The 19536-nt window shown below is 39.8% G+C and overlaps 1 long non-coding RNA gene across 1 annotated transcript in view; it reads right to left on the bottom strand.

Moving 5' to 3' along the window:
* Gm40296 overlaps positions 1–19536 on the bottom strand; it is a 62964-nt gene that overhangs the window by 10435 nt on the left and 32993 nt on the right. Inside the window, exons 2-3 of the long non-coding RNA XR_868403.3 lie at positions 7720–7819; positions 1614–1685 (exon numbers count right to left, since the gene is read on the bottom strand). This is a non-coding gene — a long non-coding RNA (predicted gene, 40296). The remainder of the gene's footprint in view (positions 1–1613; positions 1686–7719; positions 7820–19536) is intronic.

Raw genomic sequence — 19536 nt, 5'->3', positions numbered from 1 at the left:
AACCCAATCACAAAAGAACTCACATGATATGTACTCACTGATAAGTGGATATTAGCCCAGAAACTTAGAATACCCAAGATACAAGATACAATTTGCAAAACACATGAAACTCAAGAAGAACAAAGACAAAAGTGTGGACAATTTGCCCCTCCTTAGAATTGGGAACAAAATACCCATGGAAGGAGTTACAGAGACAAAGTTTGGACCTGAGATGAAAGGATGGACCATCTAGAGACTGCCATACCCGGGGATCCATCCCATAATCAGCCTCCAAACGCTGACACCATTGCATACACCAGCAAGATGTTGCTGAAAAGACCCTGATATAGCTTTCTCTTGTGAGGCTGTGCCGGGCCTGGCAAACACAGAAGTGGATGCTCACAGTCAGCTATTGGATGGAACACAGGGCCCCCAATGGAGGAGCTAGAGAAAGTAACCAAGGAGCTAAAGGGGTCTGCAACCCTATAGGTGGAACAACAATATGAACTAACCAGTACCCCTGGAGCTCATGTCTCTAGCTGCATATGTATCAGAAGATGGCCTAGTTGGCCATCATTGGGAAGAGAGGCCCCTTGGTCTTGCAAACTTTATATGCCTCAGTACGGGGTAACACCAGGGCCAAGAAGTGGGAGTGGGTGAGTAGGGAAGTTGGGGGAGGGGGGCCTGGGGGACTCGGGATAGCATTTGAAATGTAAATGAAGAAAATACCTAATGAAAAATAAATAAATTTTAAAAAGAGGTAGGTTGCAAAGTTGAAAAAAAAAAAAGAAACAAATGAGCTTAACATGGATTCTTACTTTCTTAGTGTCCATTGTAAATTCCATATCCTATAAAACAATGAGTACAGTTACAGTCCCATGGAACTCTATCCTCAGCCAGTGGCTGATGGACGTAATTCAAAAGTCTGCCATTGCTTGGAACTAAGTGAAGGAAGAACTAAGTCTGTTCTTTGTGTTTCAGAACTCCCTGTAGGATGAAGCTAGACTCCTGTGAAGCCATTTTCTTGCATAGCATTTCCCTACTCCTGCCCTGCTTCCTTTATTTCAACGCCCATGAGCATTTCTGCCATAAAGCACTCAAACAAACATACCTATTTGAAGCTTTGCTTTAGTGACTTTTTATATAAAAAGAGGGAATTTTTGATGCTTTTGTTGTACTGATCTTTCTAGAAAAATATGTAACACAGTCATCATTTGAATAAAATGTATCAAAAATGTTTGTTACATTGGTTAACCCACCATCAAATACTTGTTTAGCAACACATTTCATTTATGAAACTTTTTATCTGGGATTTCCTTATGTTCTAGGATTTATGTTGATGATATAGGGAGACACAAGTCAGCAACCCTGTCATGAAGCACTGTCAGACTTATTTTGTAGGCCTCCCAATAATGCAGCTCACCTGAGGAGAGTATAATGAATTCTCTTGTTAATAATGAATGCAATTGTGTTCCCTCCAAAATGCATAAATTTGAGATCTTGCCCTAAATATAATAGTCCCACCTCTCTCCTCCTCTTCTTCTCTCCCCTCTCCCTTTCTGTCTTCCTCACCTTTTCTCTCTTCATGTACACAAAGATAAGAGCTTGTGAGGACCCAGGAAGTAAGTTCTCACCTGCAACCGAAAGCTTCACCAGAAACCACTCTGTACAGGCACCTGGAACTTGGACTTCCAGACTCCAGAATGCTGAAAAAAAAAATATGTTGCTTAAACTACTGAGACTTTGGTCCTTGTGATGTGGCCTGAGAAAGCTGACACAGTGATAAAGCTGGACCCACTCTTTATTTCTTATTGTCTTTCTTTTTTTCTTTCTTTCTTCCTTTCTTTACAAAGAGCATTTAGACATGCACCTCCTGCATACTAATCCAGTGACATGAAGATCAGAGGCATGCAGGACATAGTGCGGTCGGTGTACAGATGCTTCCAGGGGTAGAGTTTTGAGCATGGGCACCAAGTAACATACAATTTGTGTTTCTCTATGAAGATTTTTTCCTGTCTTGTTTGACTGCAGGAAATTGGAGAAGCTCAATCTACAATGAAGAAAACATTAGAAACTCTTTCATTGGAGGAGAAGAGGGGAAAAGGAAGCTATTCTGCAGGTTATTTATTGATGGTTTACATTTTGTACCCACAGAGGAAAGTTTGATAGATGGTTATCACCAATGGGGAATGCTCATAGAGCATGTGGTTCTGAAGTGTCTCAAAAGCAAGAGATTGGAAGAAGTTGGTTTTGTTAACTTTCCTTTCCATGGCTGACATTGATGCTGTGAAAGGCTTCATGGAATAATGGAGTCAACATATTTTAGAGAGAGAAAAATATGGGGTTCATGTGAAATTGTTTATTTATGGTATTTAAAAAGATACTGGGATTTGGGGGAAGGTAAGATGGCTCTGCAATTAAGAGCACTTGTTCTTGCAAAGGAGTCAGGTTTAGTTTCCAGTGCTTAGATGGTAGCTCACAACCACCCAACACTAGTTCCCGGGAATCAAATACACTCTTCTAACAAATGCAGGCATGACATACACAGGAAGTACAAATACTCATACACATAGAATAAAATAAGTAAATCTAAAAACGAATCACGAAGTGGGTGGGTAGGGGGGTGGGGGTGGGTGGCTATGGGGGACTTTTGGTATAGCATTGGAAATGTAAATGAGCTAAATACCTAATAAAAAAATGGAAAAAGAAAACGAATCAAGAGAAGATGCTGAGAATCACCATGGAGATTACTTTGAAGAATATGAAAAATCAATAAGCCACCTTGAATGAAAAGTATGCTTTGTTTCTTTGGGAAACCATTATACCATGGGTAAAACTGTGTTGTGAAAGTATCATACCATCAATGGCCATAATATAGAAGAAAGAAGGTACTGTCTGGACAAAGCAATGCAGGATGTCAAGCTTTCTAGAGTGAAAGAAGAGGGAACTTTGGTTTGGAGGATATGTGTCTGATGGTGAGAGTTTTGAACAGAATCAGGAAGGACCTTCAGAGGAAGAACTGGCAGAGGTGAAAGTAGAATGGATATGACAGGTTTTCAGGATGATCTGGGGATTGCAGTTCTGGAGGTACCCTAGTTATGAAGGGCAAAGTGGAGGGTATTATGGTGGGTGATCTATAAAGGGCAATCAAGGTCAGGGCTACTGTGATGGTTATGACAATTGGGAAGAAGTGGGAGTTATTGGTTACGAAAATTATAGCTAACTGTCTTCTAATATAGGATCTTTGAGGGCAACAGAACCTTTCTCATCCCTAGTTGGCTTGTATCTGGGAGTAAGATGTCAGAAGATCAATGGTTACTAGAGTTTCCCTGAGCCAGTAGCTATGGAGATTGTTATTTTGTGAGGATTGTGGAATAAGGAACTGGGATTCAGGCAAAGCCAGGATAGATTCAATAAAAAAAACTTAGAAAACCTCTCAAGGAAAGGCAGAATCACAAGAAGGAGAAATCATTCAGGCGCATTGTTTAGAAGTTGTTTATAGAACCTAGAGCAGGAACTGGACAAAGGTCAAGGTAATCTTCACTGATTGATTATTTCTGTCTATATTGTGGGCCAGCAAATGGGGCATCACATTCTCTTTGCATGCTCTCTTGAACCAATCAAGGAAGTGATCACACACTGTTCACCCAGACAAGGAGAGTGCTCATATGTCCTGGTCACCATGTTCATTCTTTGTGACCTTGGTTCACCTTGCTGGTCATCAACTGGGGCTGGACTTGCCAGGTACTAACCTTGTCTGGATTTACTAGTTGTTAAGCCATGTTCTCTTTGTGATGAGGTAACATGACCACCTTATAGCTTTCCATGGATTCAAGCCCTTACTCCAGAGAGCTAACTACAATCTTGCTTCTAACTATAGTCTAGTGAAGAGTAAAAGCTTTGCTGATGTCAGGAATGAGAGGGAACCATAGCGTGGAGGAAGCTGGCCCAGGAGGCAATGGAGGAAATGGGGACTGTGATGTGGGAGTCTTCCTAACCATGAGATGGTGTCTTGGTGCAAGTAATTATTTGGTGAGGGAGTACCCAACCATAGAAATATGAAACCCTGTGCATCTGAAAGTAGTTCTTGTAAGTGGCTTTGTGGATGAAGCAGTCTGTGACAAAAGTCAAATGCTTTTCATAAAGCAAAAGCTCTACTTACTACAGATTCTCAGTAAACTAATTACAAAATGAATGCTGTTTGTAATAACTAACATCAACTCAGCTAAGAATAACACATCGTGTTTTAAATTTGAATTTGTGAGTAGATGCATTAAAGCTCCTTTAAGTTTTCAGAAACAAAGACATATGTTTGTATTTGCTTTTACATTTATATATAGCAAAAAAAACCAACCCTGATGGTTAAGTGGTAACAGCAATGACAATAGCATCCACCAGGTGAGCAGTGGTCACGGTACCAGGCATGGTTTGCACATGCCAGCTGCTGGCAGGTCCAGGCGAGAGGAGAGAAGTCCCATTCCCACGGGGGTCTCTCCGGGTCTTCTCTAGGGCTGAGTGGGTTGGTGAGTGCCAACAGCCCAAAAGAAAAACACAGATCCAGGACTCTGTCAAAGCAGGAACTCAACTTTACGGCATCAGCCACTAGCTTATATAAGTTTGGAACATAGGGAGGTGGATTTTTGGTGGGGTAAGATGTCGTAGGAGGCAGGGAAGGGTGATGGAGGGTATGGAGTGACTAACAGGGCCAATTGCAAAGCTCTACATCAGCAACAGTGGGACAGAGGCAGGGCCAAATAGGTCTTGCTGAGTCACCCGGATAAGGAAGTGACTGAGACAGATCTCAAAACTCCAGAGTCAGGCTTAGGCTCTCCCACAAGGCCTCAGAAACTCGAACCAGGCTCAAGTTTGTCCTCCAGGCCCAAACCAGGGCCAAACTGGGGTCCAACATGCACACAGCTCTACAATGGAAACCTGTTCCAAGCCTACTGCGAAGCTTTCTCTCAGCCGTGTTCCATAACATCTTTCATATGAGACTTTATTTAGGTGTTTTACTTCCAGGCTGACTCATCCACAGATCCAGACTTCCTCCTTTAAAAAGTCCATAAATGGTCAGAGACCTCAGAGGAGCCAATTCTAGGGCAAGATGCCCAGCTTTCCTCCTTCCTTTCTCTTCTTTTCTTGGCCTTCTCCCCACAACCAAGAACCTTGAAATCCAAAGGTTGAAAAGCATGTCTTCATTACTTTTGAGTGTAAGTAGCATATATACACATGTAAGCAAACAGGTATTGCAATGATAAATTCCATGGAGGGAAACACAGGGGAGGAACCCTACAATGCAGAGGACCAGGCTGCAAACATGCTGTCTTTAACCAATGATCATAAGAAGTTTTTATATTTCCAGACATATTGATGATAAAAGAATACTTCGAGCCAAAAAATGAAAAGAAGAAACAGTTTTTTTCCATCTTGACCCTCAACTGTATTCCAAGTTTGTCTTTAAAGGTTAAAAGTTCTACCCTGGGCTGGTGAGATGGCTCAACAGGTAAAAGCACCGACTGTTCTTCTGAAGGTCATGAGTTCAAATCCCAGCAACCATATGGTGGCTCACAACCACCCATAACAAGATCTGGCGCCCTCTTCTGGTGTGTCTGAAGACAGCCACAGTGTATTTACATATAATAAATAAATAAATCTTAAAAAAAAAAGTTCTACCCCTCAACCAGAGATACCTAATAAAGACTGGATTCTCTTTTTTTTTTCTTTTCATTGTTTCTTTTAGTACTTTTTTCTGTTGTGTTGTTTAACTTATTTTATACTATGATAGCATCTTCCCCAGTCCCTGCCCCTCATCTCCCCTCATCATCATCATCAACCAATCCCCCCTTTCTCCCCAAAAAAGAGGAGCTGTCCCATGGATATCATCAGCCCGAAAGGCTGGATTCTGAAAGGCCACAGGATAGGTTGTCCCACTATTCCTCTCATCCATGGACTTGGGAAGGAAAAGTTAGCTAAAAGAAATTTGGTAAATCATCCAGAGGATATCCATGAAGTCCCAGGCTGGGAGCACTGGAATTCATTCCCTTCCTTCTCCCCTTCTCAGTAGATTCTATAGGTGCTGAATCTGAGCTTCCAGGACCTGCAGTCAGAGAACAGAGATGCAGGCATCTGTGTACAAATGTCAGGTGTCTATTGTGTTAGCCGTAAGTGACAGTGTCCTTATTTGTGATTTGATTCATAAAAAAAACCTGACAATCTCTGATGTTTTCCTGACAATTTGGGTAAATATCCTGAAACCAATATGCTCAACCTGGTGCTAAACAAATTAGCAAATTCAGGCCAGCATGGGAATCAGGCTGTGCAAGTCTGTATGCCCAGATGGAAGTGTAGAGTAACAAATTAGTGCAATTTTGAACTGTAGAGTGCTGACTGAGGGAGAGCTTTGAGAGATCAAAGGAGTGGCAGAAGGAAAATCAGAGTTACATGCCAGTTGGTTAGGAAGCAAAGGAGGTTCAGTTATTTTAAATCCAGTCTCCCCTTCTATCTCTTTATCTCTCTCTCCCTCCCTCAGTCCCTCTTCCTCTCTCTCTCCCTCCCTCAGTCTCTCTCTCTCCCTCCCTCCCTCAGTCTCTCTCTCTCTCTTTCTCTCTCTCTCTCTCTCTCTCTCTCTCTCTCTCTCTCTCTCTCTCTCTCTCCTTTGCATCTCTCCTCATTCCCTCTCTCTCTCTGAATTGGGCTACTGCTCTTATCATTAGAGTTTGACCTTAAACATTCCCAAACTATCCAGAAGTTCCGTACAGGGTGATATGCTACAGAACAGTGCTCTCTTTTCATCTCTGCAAGACAAGAGAGGAAATTCTCAATCAGAACATTATTATTATTATTATTATTATTATTATTATTATTATTGCTTTGTTTTGGTTTGATTTTTCTATATAAGGTCATGCTATGGAGCCTTAGATAGCTTAAAACTCAAAGTCCCCTTACCTTAGCCTCCTAAATTCTGGTATTAAAGGTATATACCCATACTCAGCTGAAACCTTGCTTTTTTGTTGTTTGATTTTTGGGATTTGTTTGTTTGTTTGTTTGTTTGTTTGCATGCACAAGCATGTGTGTGTCATGGGGGGAAGGGGTCTGGGGCTGGCTGTGTGTACGTGTGGATACATGAGCCTATGTGGATACGTGTGGAGAACAAAGGAGGGCACTTGGTGTCTCTTCTATCACTTTCTCTAGTACCTTGAGAAAGGGTGTCTCTCTGAACATGGGGCAGGAAAGACAGCTGAGTTGGTAAGGTGCTTGCCCTGAAAGTATGAAAGCCTAAATTTGGTCTTTAGCAATCAAATCAAAAGCCAGACATGGTTTATACCTTTGTATTCCAAGAGCTTCAGAGGTAGAGGCAGGGGGATCCCTTGGCCTAGCTGGCTTGCCACACTAGTATAATGGTGAGCCCTAAGACTCAGTGAAAGACTGTCTCAAAAATAAGCTAAATAGTTCCTGGGGACTGACACCTGAAATTCACCCCTAGCCTCCACATACAGATAACACAATTGCGTGCACACTAGCACACATATGAATACACATAAAATAAATATTTACAGGTACATATAAGAGAAATATGTCTTACAGTACTCATCCCCTCTCTGTATTCCATGCATTCATCATTTCACTGAAACCTCAAAATGATTTCACATTGCCATTAACTACAACTACTACTATTTCTTTATGACTAAATTATATCATTTTATCTTTTCATGATAATCATGGAAAATTATAATGACTTACGTCCCAGGTTAGTGATGTTTCTGAGAAACAGAATGGTGCTTATTTCATAAACAGAAGAGTTGGAGTCATGCAAAGTACCAATAGTGTTGTTGACTGTAACCTACATAGAAAGGACAAAAGAGAAAACAGTATTCAGACATGTGTCAGACTTAGCTTGTCACCAAATATCATGACAATAATTTCTCTTGAACTGGAGTTCTAGGACAAACAGGAAGGACAATCCAAGACTGCATACCATAAGGACTGAGTAAGGATGCACAATGGACTTGGAGGAGTAACATCTGGAAGGATGGGGTTCGTAGAGCAAGGCTTAAAGCTGTGGAAAGTTCTGAAACATTACGGACATACTAAGTCTAGCAGGAAGATGTTCAAAATGCTTATTTGAAAAAGGGTCAACAGAATCCTGGGGCAAGAAATTCACCCCATAAAGAAAGCCTCATGACAAGGCGCGCGGGGGGGGGGGGGGGGGGGCGGTGATGAACAATGAGGTCAGAAAAGCAGGAGTCAGAGTTTGTAATGTGAGAGAACAAAGAGTCTAGAGTTACCCTATCATGGTGGCATGCCTGTTCACACGCATTGGTTGAAAGCTACCATGAGAAGGTTCCACTGATGCTGAGATGTTGAAGGCACAGCAAGAACACAACCGTGGCCCCAGTGAGCTTGTTGCTTAGAATAAGAGTCAACATAGAATAATAAGAAAAGCCTACAGATTTTACATAGAATTAAACAGATCAATATGTTAGATGACTTGGACTTCCATTATAGGCTGTATGCTTGTAGAATAGTCTCTCTGAAGGGGTGGTATAACATTATGAACTAACCAGTACCCTGGAGCTCTTGACTCTAGCTGCATATGTATCAAAAGATGGCCTAGTCGGCCATCACTGGAAAGAGAGGCCCATTGGACACGCAAACTGTATATGCCCCAGTACAGGGAAACGCCAGGGCCAAAAAAATGGGAATGGGTGGGTAGGTAAGTGGTGGGGAGGGTATGGGGGACTTTTGGGATAGCATTGGAAATGTAATTGAGGAAAATATGTAATAAAAAATATTTTAAAAAAAGCAATACCTAGCTAAAAAAAAAGAAAGTGAAGAGTAGTGTCTACATATTGACCAACAATGTGTAATGTGTGCTCCAAGTATTTACTAACTTTAAAGTTGTTGAAACATTTCTATTATTTTTATATCCATTCATAAATAAGGACAGTGAGACCAAGGTAGGTTAAGTAATGTGTTTTGAATGTAAACTCTCCCTCATAGACTCACATGTTTAAAAATATGATCTCCACTGATCCCCACTGAATGAGGACACCGTGGAAACTTTGGGAGGAAGTGCCATGCTGGGGAAGGTGGATCACTGAGGCAAGCCTTAAGAGCTTATAGCCCAGCCCCACTTCATGTTCCTTCTCTGTATTCTCCCTGCCACTGGAATGTAACCATCTGGCTGCCTTTCTTCTGCAGTTACCATGTCTTCCTTGCCCGAAGCCATGTCTTCCTAGACATGAAGAAACAATCCCCTCTAACTGTGTGCCAAAATAAGCCTCTTTCCCTTAGGATGATTTTTTTGGGGTATTTTATCACAGCAACAGAAGCAGTGCCTAATACATTTCTGTTGGGAAATGTATTGGATTTTAATCGAAGAAGTGCAACTCTAAATTCTTCACTATTGCCTACTATGTTGCTAATATTTGAATAAAAAGTGATAGCAATTTTCAGAAAGAGGCAATTGTGACAAGTAATGGATGCAGAAAGTGGCAGGCAGAAGAGACAGCAAAAAAAAAGATGAAAAAGCTATGGAGATCTGGAGCAAAGAGAGAGGAAAGAGTGAAAGAGTGAAGGCAAAGGTACAGGAGGCGAACAGACTCACAGGACACACGGGGCTTTGGAAACCAAGCACTTTTGCTTAGGCCTGAAAGCCACGTCTCCTTTCTTAAGTTTCACACGTTCCAAATGGAGAACAAAAGCTTCATTCACACTGGATTTTGATGACAGAATTTAAATTTTTAGACGTGTGTGTGTGTGTACACGTGCGCGCATACTCTATGGATTTGGATATGCTAAAATGAGATTATTATAGCTTTCATTTGAGGTAGTCATGAGTCATTTAAACCAAACAGTACCCTGTAGCAGGCAGAATCCCTCCCATCCTAAAGTATTCGTGTTCTGACATCCAAACCCTGTGAATGTTTGTGTTACATGCAAAAAGTCATTAAAGCTAAAAATGTAATGAAAACCGCTAATTAAATTTGGAGCCCAACCTCACAATGTTCATAAATCTATCACCGCTTAAGTAAAGACTTTTATGTCGAATAATAACTATAAAATCTTGTAAAATATTGAAAAGAATATCTTATGAATTTGACAAGATCTTTTTTATTTCTGAGACAGGGTTTCTCTGTGTAGCCCTGGGCTGTACTGGAACTCATTCTGTAGACCAGGCTGGCCTCAAACTCACAGAGATCCACCTACTTGTGCTTCTGAGTGCTGGGGTTAAAGATATGTGCCCCACTACCTGCCGTGGCCGTGAAATTTTCCTAAAACATGAAATAAAACTCCCAAACCCTAATGAAAGAAACTAATGAGTCCAAATACAGAGAATCCTTGATATAGAAATTTTTCCATATTGAACCCCATCAGAAGTTGAGAAATATCTAAATTTACAATTACCTTTTTTAACTTTACAATATATCTGGTATTAAATGTATTTTTAATGTTTTTTAACTTAATGTGTGCTTGCAGAGGCATAACTCATAAATTAGAGTTCCTATCTGTTTAAAAGCAAAAATAAGAATAAGAAAATAAAGGATAAAAAACATTTCCCATATATGCTGACAAAGAATTAATATCCACCCTATATAAAGAAACAGAAGAAGTCAATAATGCACTGAAAATGCAGAAGATATTCGATGGAGGAGAAAACACAAACACCTAGTAAACATGAAAATATATTCAGCTTCATTGCAAGTCAATAAACACCAGCGACATGTCTTCTTTCCCATAAGGCTGAGCCTAAACAATACCTCACCGAAGGGTAAAGGCCAGGCTCAGCTGCTTTATTAATTATTATTATTATTATTCATTCACTTTACATTCCGTTCACAGCCCCCCTCTCTCACACAGCCCCTCCCCCATCCCTCTCCCCTTCTCCTCCTCTTGAACTAATGCCATATGTACTCTGTGCCACTCTCAGATCACAGGGGAAGTTTGAGTTCCTTCATTTGTTTCTCCCTGACCTGTCTCATTCCTTTTACTTCTGAGACCATCCTCAATAAGCTACTTGAACAAGGATCTCCATCCTGGTGGTATTGCTAGGGAACCAAGTTTTCCAAAGATATTAATAATAAAACTAACAAGAAAATACAGAGGACACGGTAATATAGCAAAATCAACAAAAACAATAATAGAAAGCAAGAAAGAAGATAAGTTGAGTATAAGAAAGGTGAATCAAATAAAATCAAGTGCTAAGGTGGTAGATCTTGACCCAAACATATCAGCAATAATGTAAAATCACAAATGAAGTACTTCCACAAATAGACAATGACTGCTAGAGTCCTTTAAAAAGAAAAGTCTATGCTACTTTCATGAAATGCTAGTTAAACATTAGGATGTAGGAAGGTGAAAGAATGGAGGTGTAAAATATGCAACCAATATGAAACAATGTAGACTTTAATGCGAGGAATATTCCTAAGGATAAAAGCAAATATTTAGTAATAATGAAAGAGTCAATCTACCAGAAAAATATCTTAACCTAAATTTGCAATACAAAATAACAGAGCCCTGCAATATATAAAGAAAAAGATGACTGTACCCGTAGGTTAAATAAATGAAGCCATAACCTTAGAGGGGGATTTTAATATATTTCTTTCAATAACTGATAGAATACACTATCAGGAAAACACTACAGAAATTCAGGGTTTGAACACAGATGGAGGAAATCTAATAGTTTATGCTTGGAACATTAATGGAATCATTTCAACTTAAAGATAATAAAAACGCTTGATGTCAGAATGGGGGTTTTGAGTAAAACTATGCATATGGGAAAATGTAAAGTCTAAATTAAATATGTCATATAAGAAGAAATGCCAGGAATCAGAGATAAGGGTCAGGAAATAAATAGTGAAATAAAATTTAAGTTAATAGACTATATCAGAAACGTACAATAAAAACCATCAATAAATCTAAACATTTATACTTGGAAAGTTAATGGAATCAATAAATCCATTAGAAAACATGTGCCCTGTGGTACATGCTCACCCATGCCCATACAAATAAAATAAGTAGTTTGTGGGGATTTGCTAGTCTTATAGAAAACCTCCATGATGTTAAGCACTTGTAAAACCAAAACTGGGGAGGTGGAGACAGAGGAATCATCGCTGTGACTCCTAGCCAGCTAGCCTACCATGGGAGTTCCAGAAAAATGAGAAACCCCCGTCTCTAAAGACAAGATAAATGGTAACTGATGAACAACACCTAATGTTGTGTTCTGGACTCCACACCCAAGTGCATCCACATGAACACACACACATACACACACACACACACACACACACACACACACACACACACACACACACGGAAAGCAATTCTGTTTCTCTCTATAAACGGGAACTGGGCAGGAGAGATTGCTGAGTGGGTAAAAGCACTGGATGGCCTTGAAGTCAATTCCCAGCACCTAAATACCAGTTCACAACTATTTTTAACTCTAATTCAGGGCTCAGTTGCTGTCTTCTGACCTTCAAAGGTACTGGGTACATACATGATGCCCAGACATACACGTGGGCAAAACATTCATACACATAAATCTTTGTTATTTTTTGTTTTGTTTTCTTTTGACATTGTGTTATAATTATGTTTCTTCCTTCTTCTTCCTCTTTCCTCCCTTCAAACCCTACTGTATAACTTCCTCTCTCTTCTTCAAATTTATAGCCTTTTTCACTGCTATTCCATGAAAATATGTGTGTATGTATGTGAATAAATATACATGTATATATACATATTCCTAATATACATATATGTATATATGTGGGGGGTACCTAAATATAGCCTATTGAGTCCATATTATGTTACTTATATGTGTGTCTTCAAGGCTGACCATTTGGCACTGGACAACCATTTGGTGTGCTCTTCCACTCCCAGGTGGATAACCACCTCTTCCACTCCCAGATTTCTTCAGTTACACATAGTTTTTTACGTACAGTTGCGGCCTCCAGTGCTTTTCCCAATCCATTTGTGGCATGTCCATTGTTCAGCTCACATTTCTGCATGCTTAATTCTTTTAAACAACTGTAAAATTAAAATTTTAAAAGTATCTTCTACTGGAACCAAAAAACACAAAATAATGAGTAATGAGAAATGTAAAGCCTCAGTATAATAATCAATTGAGCAAAGCATTTTAATGACCTAAACCCTGAAGAGAGAGAGAAAGAGAGAGAGTGTGTGTGTGTTCATAGATTGAAAGGCACTATAATGATCAATTCTCAGTGTAATCATTGAGACTTACTTGACAAGCTGCTTTAAACTTTCGGAGTCTTTTTGGTTTTTGTTTTGGATTTATTTTGGTTTTTATTTTTTGGTTTATTTTTATTTGTTTGGTTTGATTTTTGGTTTTTTGGATTCTTTTGAGACGGGGATTCTCCGTGTAGCCATGGCTGCCCTGGAACTCACTCTGTAGACCAGGTTCACCTTGACCTCAGTGTTTCCCCTGCCTCTGCTTCCTGAGTGCTGGGATTAAAGGCATGTGTCACCAACTGCCCGGACATGCCTGGCTCAGTTTAAGCATTTTTAATGGAGACATGAGGTCAAGAAAAGTCAAGACAGTGCAGAAGAGATTGCTCAGTGGTTAAGAGAATGTACTACTCTTGCAAAGCCTCCAAGTTCTGTTCCATGCAACCAAATGAGGAAGCTAGTAACCATCTGTATTTCACTCCAGCACCAGGGCATCTAATACCTTTTGGCCTCCACAGACAGCTATACACATGTACACATGCATTCATATATATATATATATATATATATATATATATATATATATATATACATATATATATATTCATATGAATATATATTCATATATATATACAATTTTAAAATAAATATAAATAAATATTTTATATTTAAAAAGCTAAGACAATCTTCAACAATCAAAAAGATGTATGACACTGATTACCAAGATGTATCATGAAGCTTCAGAAACTAAGAGGAAGTCATGCTGACATAAAGACAGATAGGCAAATGAAATAAATGGACATTTGACATGAGCATGGCCTTGCACTAATGTAGAGAAAAGATGATCTCTCAGTAAATGGTGCTGGATCAACTAGACATACATGAGGCTCTGGAGCACTACCTCATAGACATAAAAATCAATTCTAGGGAGATATTGTACCTACATGAATAAAGGATAATAATACTAATACTAATAATAATAATGCCTTTAAAAGAACATGTAAGGGAATATTCTTATGACTTGGGGGTAGACAAAGATTTTTTAAATTACACATAAACATCACTGGTCATCTAAGGAAGGTTGATGCATCTGGCTACATTTGAATTGAAAATGCACACTCTTCCAAAAGCAAATCAAGAGAGGGAAAGGTTAGACAGACAGGAAAATGATATCACCACCAAAGAACTCATGCTCAGAATCTACCCTAAGAATCAATCAAGAGACAATTAGTGAAGACTTCAATGGGTCTTCCCCCCACTCCCCGGGTGAGCAGCCTAGAGAAGCTGAGTAGATATACAAAATACATTAAAAAAAAAAAAAAAAAAAAAAAAAAAGCTCAACCTCATCAGTCACTAGGAGCATGCAAATTAAAATCATGGTATTGCATGGCTGTCATGAAAGAGACAGAAAGAGTGCCAGGCAGTCGCACTTACATCCACAGGTGGGCGATCAAATTAGGGGTCACTGTGGCGCTTAGCATTGTTTGGTTCGAAGCTTAGAGGCACGGCATTTACCAAGCATTCTTGTTTGATCACAAATGAGGGAAGAGGGGACATTGAAAATGGCAAACACTGGGCATGTGAAGAAGCAGGACTTTGAAGAAAACCACTATAACCATGTAAACTGGTACATTCTAGAAAGATATCATCTGGCCAGAAAACCATCTGTCTAACCAAATAAGCCAGTACTTTATTCTCTTGTATTAGGGTATAATTATAGTTTATATTAGGATTGTAATTTTTTGAGTTAGGATCGTTCACACACAAATAAACGTATCATGGTAGGTGAAAAACATATTTTTAGAGTCATTCTTATTAATGTGTGTGTCTGTGTAAGTAAATACCATGCATGTGAATGTGCCTAAAGAGGCCCTAAGAGGATGAGGCATTCCCCCACCCGGCCCCATAGCTGGAGCTACAGGCGATTGGGAACTGTGTGATACAAATGCTGGAAAATGAACTTGGAACCTCTGGAAGAGCAGCAAGCAATGTTGACCACCAATCCATTTCTCCAGCACTCAGTAGAAAATACCATTTTCCCATTTCTTCAGTTTGACCAACTGACTTGAAGAATGCCTACAGAAAGCTAGTGAAGAGTGTGAACAGAGAGCCTGCGATGTGCTTTTGCAGCGAAGTAGACCATCTTGACTCTATCCACTCTCTGTGAGAGGGGTGTGCCTTGAAGAGTCACTGGTTCAACAAAGTCAAGAGACAGCGAGCACACCCAAACCCAGTACCCAGCTTGAATTCAAGCCTGGCTGAGTCCTGCTTAAATCAACAGACTTCCGGCCAGTCCACAGATGGGTAATTGAGTTAAAGTTCATTGTTGTGCTTTCCCCATCATAATGTGGCTGTAAATGCCATCATTGTAACTGCTGTTGATTACTAACTGCTCCATTCTCCTGGGTAAAGCTCATAAATGTATATAAAATATACATGTACATAGAGAGAGAGATACTATAGTGTACCTGTCTCTTCTGAGATTGAAATAGTCTATCATGCAGAGGATCCCTTTAAGCAGGGAGATAAACAACAACAACAACAACAACAACAAAACACCTTAAAGAACTTCCTGAAACTGACCAAATTCGCTGAGCCCCATCCTGTCAAAGTAAGCAGAGTCCAGCTACAAAGAAGGCTCTCAGACATGCTAAGTTGGCAAAAAAGACTCTGAGAGGAAAAAGAAGACTCTAAGACCAAACAAGCTGCCTGAAAGAAGAAAACAAGCCCATCTGCCTGGAAAAAGCTTAGACAAACTGAGGCACCTGGAAAGGACGCTCTAACCTGTTGAGCTGCCCGCAGGCTGTGCAGGGTGCTCCAGGTTTTCAGCTTTGCAAGTTGTCACCCACGTTAGGGTGGGCTTTGATGATGCAGCTGTCTTTGAGTCAATTCTGCTTCCTGTAAGTAACTCTTCACCCATACTCCAGTAAGTAATCCCAACAAAACTCATTGGCTCAACAAGTTGGACTCTGGTCCCTCATGGGATCCCTATCTGGGATGAGTAGACATGTATGTTGCATCTCCCCAGGAAAAGTTTTGTCACACAACAGATATACACTTACACACACTGTGATACAACCCCCCTGATAACTGCAGCATCATAATATCCAAATACCAACTGATACAAGATAAAGGTCCAGTGGTGTGCTCGAACAATAATTGAATACAATGAAAATAAATGAGCTAACACTATACTTAACAATACAGATAAAATCTTAAGCAAAAATAAGTACAGGCATGTAATAATTCATATTGTATGACTTCCTGTCCTGTGCTTAGTGTCCCCATGTCCTAGATGGGGAAATTAAGTCAGGTATGTAAATAATCTTCAGATAAAGTGACAATCTCAGGCAGGTGACACTGTAGAGCAACTGTCAGTTTTCCATCAAGATCTGACTGTCTGCTGGCTTCACTCTGCTCCCTGGCACTAGCATCCTGAAGCAAAGCAGGAAATTTATGCCTCAGTTTTTATGTGACTTTTATGTATATTTATAGGAAATATCCTGTTATGCTTTCCTTTATGGGTGTCAGAGGTCTTCCCAATTATCGCCGCTGACTTCTATACCCAAGTATCTAGTGCACTACGAGTACACAAGACAACCTACAAATATTTGAAGAAAAACACGAGTGAGTGAATGAATGAATGAACAAATAACAAGTTGTAACATTCTGTGTCAACTAAAAAGTTACTCTTTTTTTCACACAGAAGTTCTCCCATTCTGAATTTTTATTTAGCCATAAAAAAATAAATCCAATATAAGCCTTCCTTTGGATGCATACTGCACTGGATACTGAACCAAAACATGCATTTAAATCACTTATATCTAACTTTTTATGATACCACTGGGAATGGTGTTCTTTTTACATTTGCAGTTAAAGGGTAGAACAGATGGTAGAAGTTTAGTTTCAAGAGATAGGACCATTAAAATAACTTATGCTGTTGAGTGATTGTTCGCTCTAAAGGTTCCATTTGTTACGTCTGAGTTTATAAGCCTCAGAATGTTTCAGGAGGAAACTGGACTTCAGGACATGTTTACAGTGTAGAGATATTTTCCTGCAGGGGGACTAAGGACCCACAAACTTTATCCCTTAACAACAAAAGGAAGCCTTCATTGGAGGCTTCACTGAATAGGATGTTTGCTTGGTGTAGCATCTGTCCTGGGAAAGCTTTGTCAGAAAATACCTTGGATGAGGGAAGGGAATGCAGGAGAATGAGGTTTGAGTTCCAGTGAGCTTGCTTTTCCTCGTTTCCATCTTTGGTGAGAGTTGGTTCAATTAGGGAATTTAGTGATGACAAAATACATGTAGACACAGTAAAATCAGAAAAAAAAAACCCCATAAATATCAAAACCATAGACTGTGTATATGACAGTATTTGCCTATGTGTCTAATTCATTTTCCTTGTCTAAAATATGCTCAGTATAAGAGCATGTCATCAGTTGTAAATTAGAAGCTCTGGCTACAAACCGGATGTGACAACTGTCCACAGTAAGCTACTCACTGGCAGGAAACAGCACGTTCATTGGGTAAGTTAAGCAGAAGATTGGCAGAAATGGGGGGTCAACAAGGACTTGTGCAGAGTCCTGACCCACTGATGAGACAGGGAGGCTCATCTTGTCCCAACCTGGCAAAGGGAAGAGAAGGTTATCAGGGCCTGGAGGGAGCAGCTGTGTTTAGAAGCAGATGGGAGCTGAGGTCTTCTTTTAAACCTATCAACCGGGGAATGCTAAGAGAAAATCATAGCCTAGAAGACTACAGGCAAAAGTTGGGGGTTATATGCATAAGCAAATGTTGACCTTTGGAAATATTTTTTTGTCCTCAATCTAATTTTTAAAAAGTCATTGAGTGTATCCTGTGTATAAATCATTGAGTGTATCCTGTGTATAAATTTGGCTAGAAAGTTGAGGTTTTTCAAACATGATTTTGTGGTACCGCATGAAAAATTCAAGAGGCACAGTACTGGAATGTGTAAGATGTGCAACCTGAAAAAATAAAAGCTTTCCTGGGCAATGTATTAATATATGTGCCTAAGTCTTAAATGAAAAAGAAGGTAATATGACTTGAGGGAAGAAAAAGATGTATTTGAACCAAGTCAGCAATGTGTGCAAAGTCTTCAGGTAAGAAAATCAGCGTGGATTCCACAAGAAGAGACATCAAAGTGGAATGATTATAAAGATTATAAAGATGACAGCAGGACATGAAAACAGAACGTAGTAACTGATGCTCAGTAGAGTAAGAAAGATCCCAGGTAGAGTATACAAGTTAGAAAACAGACCTATTGGTGAAGGCTCTATGCCCCAGTGTGGCAGAATGCCAGAACCAGGAGTGGGAGTGGATACGTTGGGGAGTAAGGGGAGGTTATAGGGGATTTTTGGAGGGGAAACTAGGAAAAGGGATAGCATTTGAAATGTAAATAAGCCGGGCATGTAGCGAACACCTTTAATCCCAATACTTGGGAGGCAGAGGCAAGCAAATTTCTGAGTTCGAGGCCAGCCTGGTCTACAGAGTGAGTTCCAGGACAGCCAGGGCTACGCAGAGAAACCCTGACTTGAAAAACCAAAATAAATAAACAAATTAACAACAACAAAAAAGAAAAGTAAGTAAAGAAAGTAAGAATGGCTACTCCCATTTGTTTCTTGGGATCATTTGAATAAGCCAATTTTGATCTTGTCAAAAACTTAAAAATGATAATTTTTTAAAGTTATAAAAACAAGATTTATAAAAATTGTATCTAGACTAATAATTTTCCTCATTAAAAAAAAAAAGGCAGACCAAGAGAGATATCTCAGTGGTTAGCACTTGCTGCTATTTCAGAGGGCCCAGGTTTGGTTCCTAGCACCCACATCAGACAGCTCACAACTGTAACTATAGATGAAATGGAGTTGACGCCTTCTATCCATACAATTAATTGAGTATACACATGCAAACACAAACACACACACACTTTTTTTTTTAATTTAAAGAAGGTAGCCATGAGCTATGGGTCCTAAGGTGCATAAGGAACAATACCGTCCACAGATGTCCACAGCAGCATCTCTGGAACCTGGGAACAGCATGTGAATGAGTTAAAAATACTGAGATGGGAGATGAGTTTGGAGCATATACGTGGGCTCAGTGTCATGACACAGGTTCTATGGAAAAGGAGAGAAGTATTATGCTTAGACAAAGATTTAAAGAGTCTACAGTTATGTCTTTGAGAGGAGGAACATGATCAGAATCCATTGTATGACATTCTAAAAGCATTAATTGAAGTTTTGAATGGAGAAAGGATAGGAGTCAAGAAAGCCTGGTAGACTCAGGATGCTAGAACAAGTAAGGGTTCAGAGTCTCCCATCTGACATCAAGAAGGAATGCCATCCTGTGGATGCCTTG

This window comes from Mus musculus, chromosome 5 (assembly GCF_000001635.26).
Source record: "Mus musculus strain C57BL/6J chromosome 5, GRCm38.p6 C57BL/6J".
Taxonomy (NCBI): Eukaryota; Metazoa; Chordata; class Mammalia; order Rodentia; family Muridae; genus Mus; species Mus musculus.
This window is presented reverse-complemented; position numbering and strand designations above follow the sequence as displayed.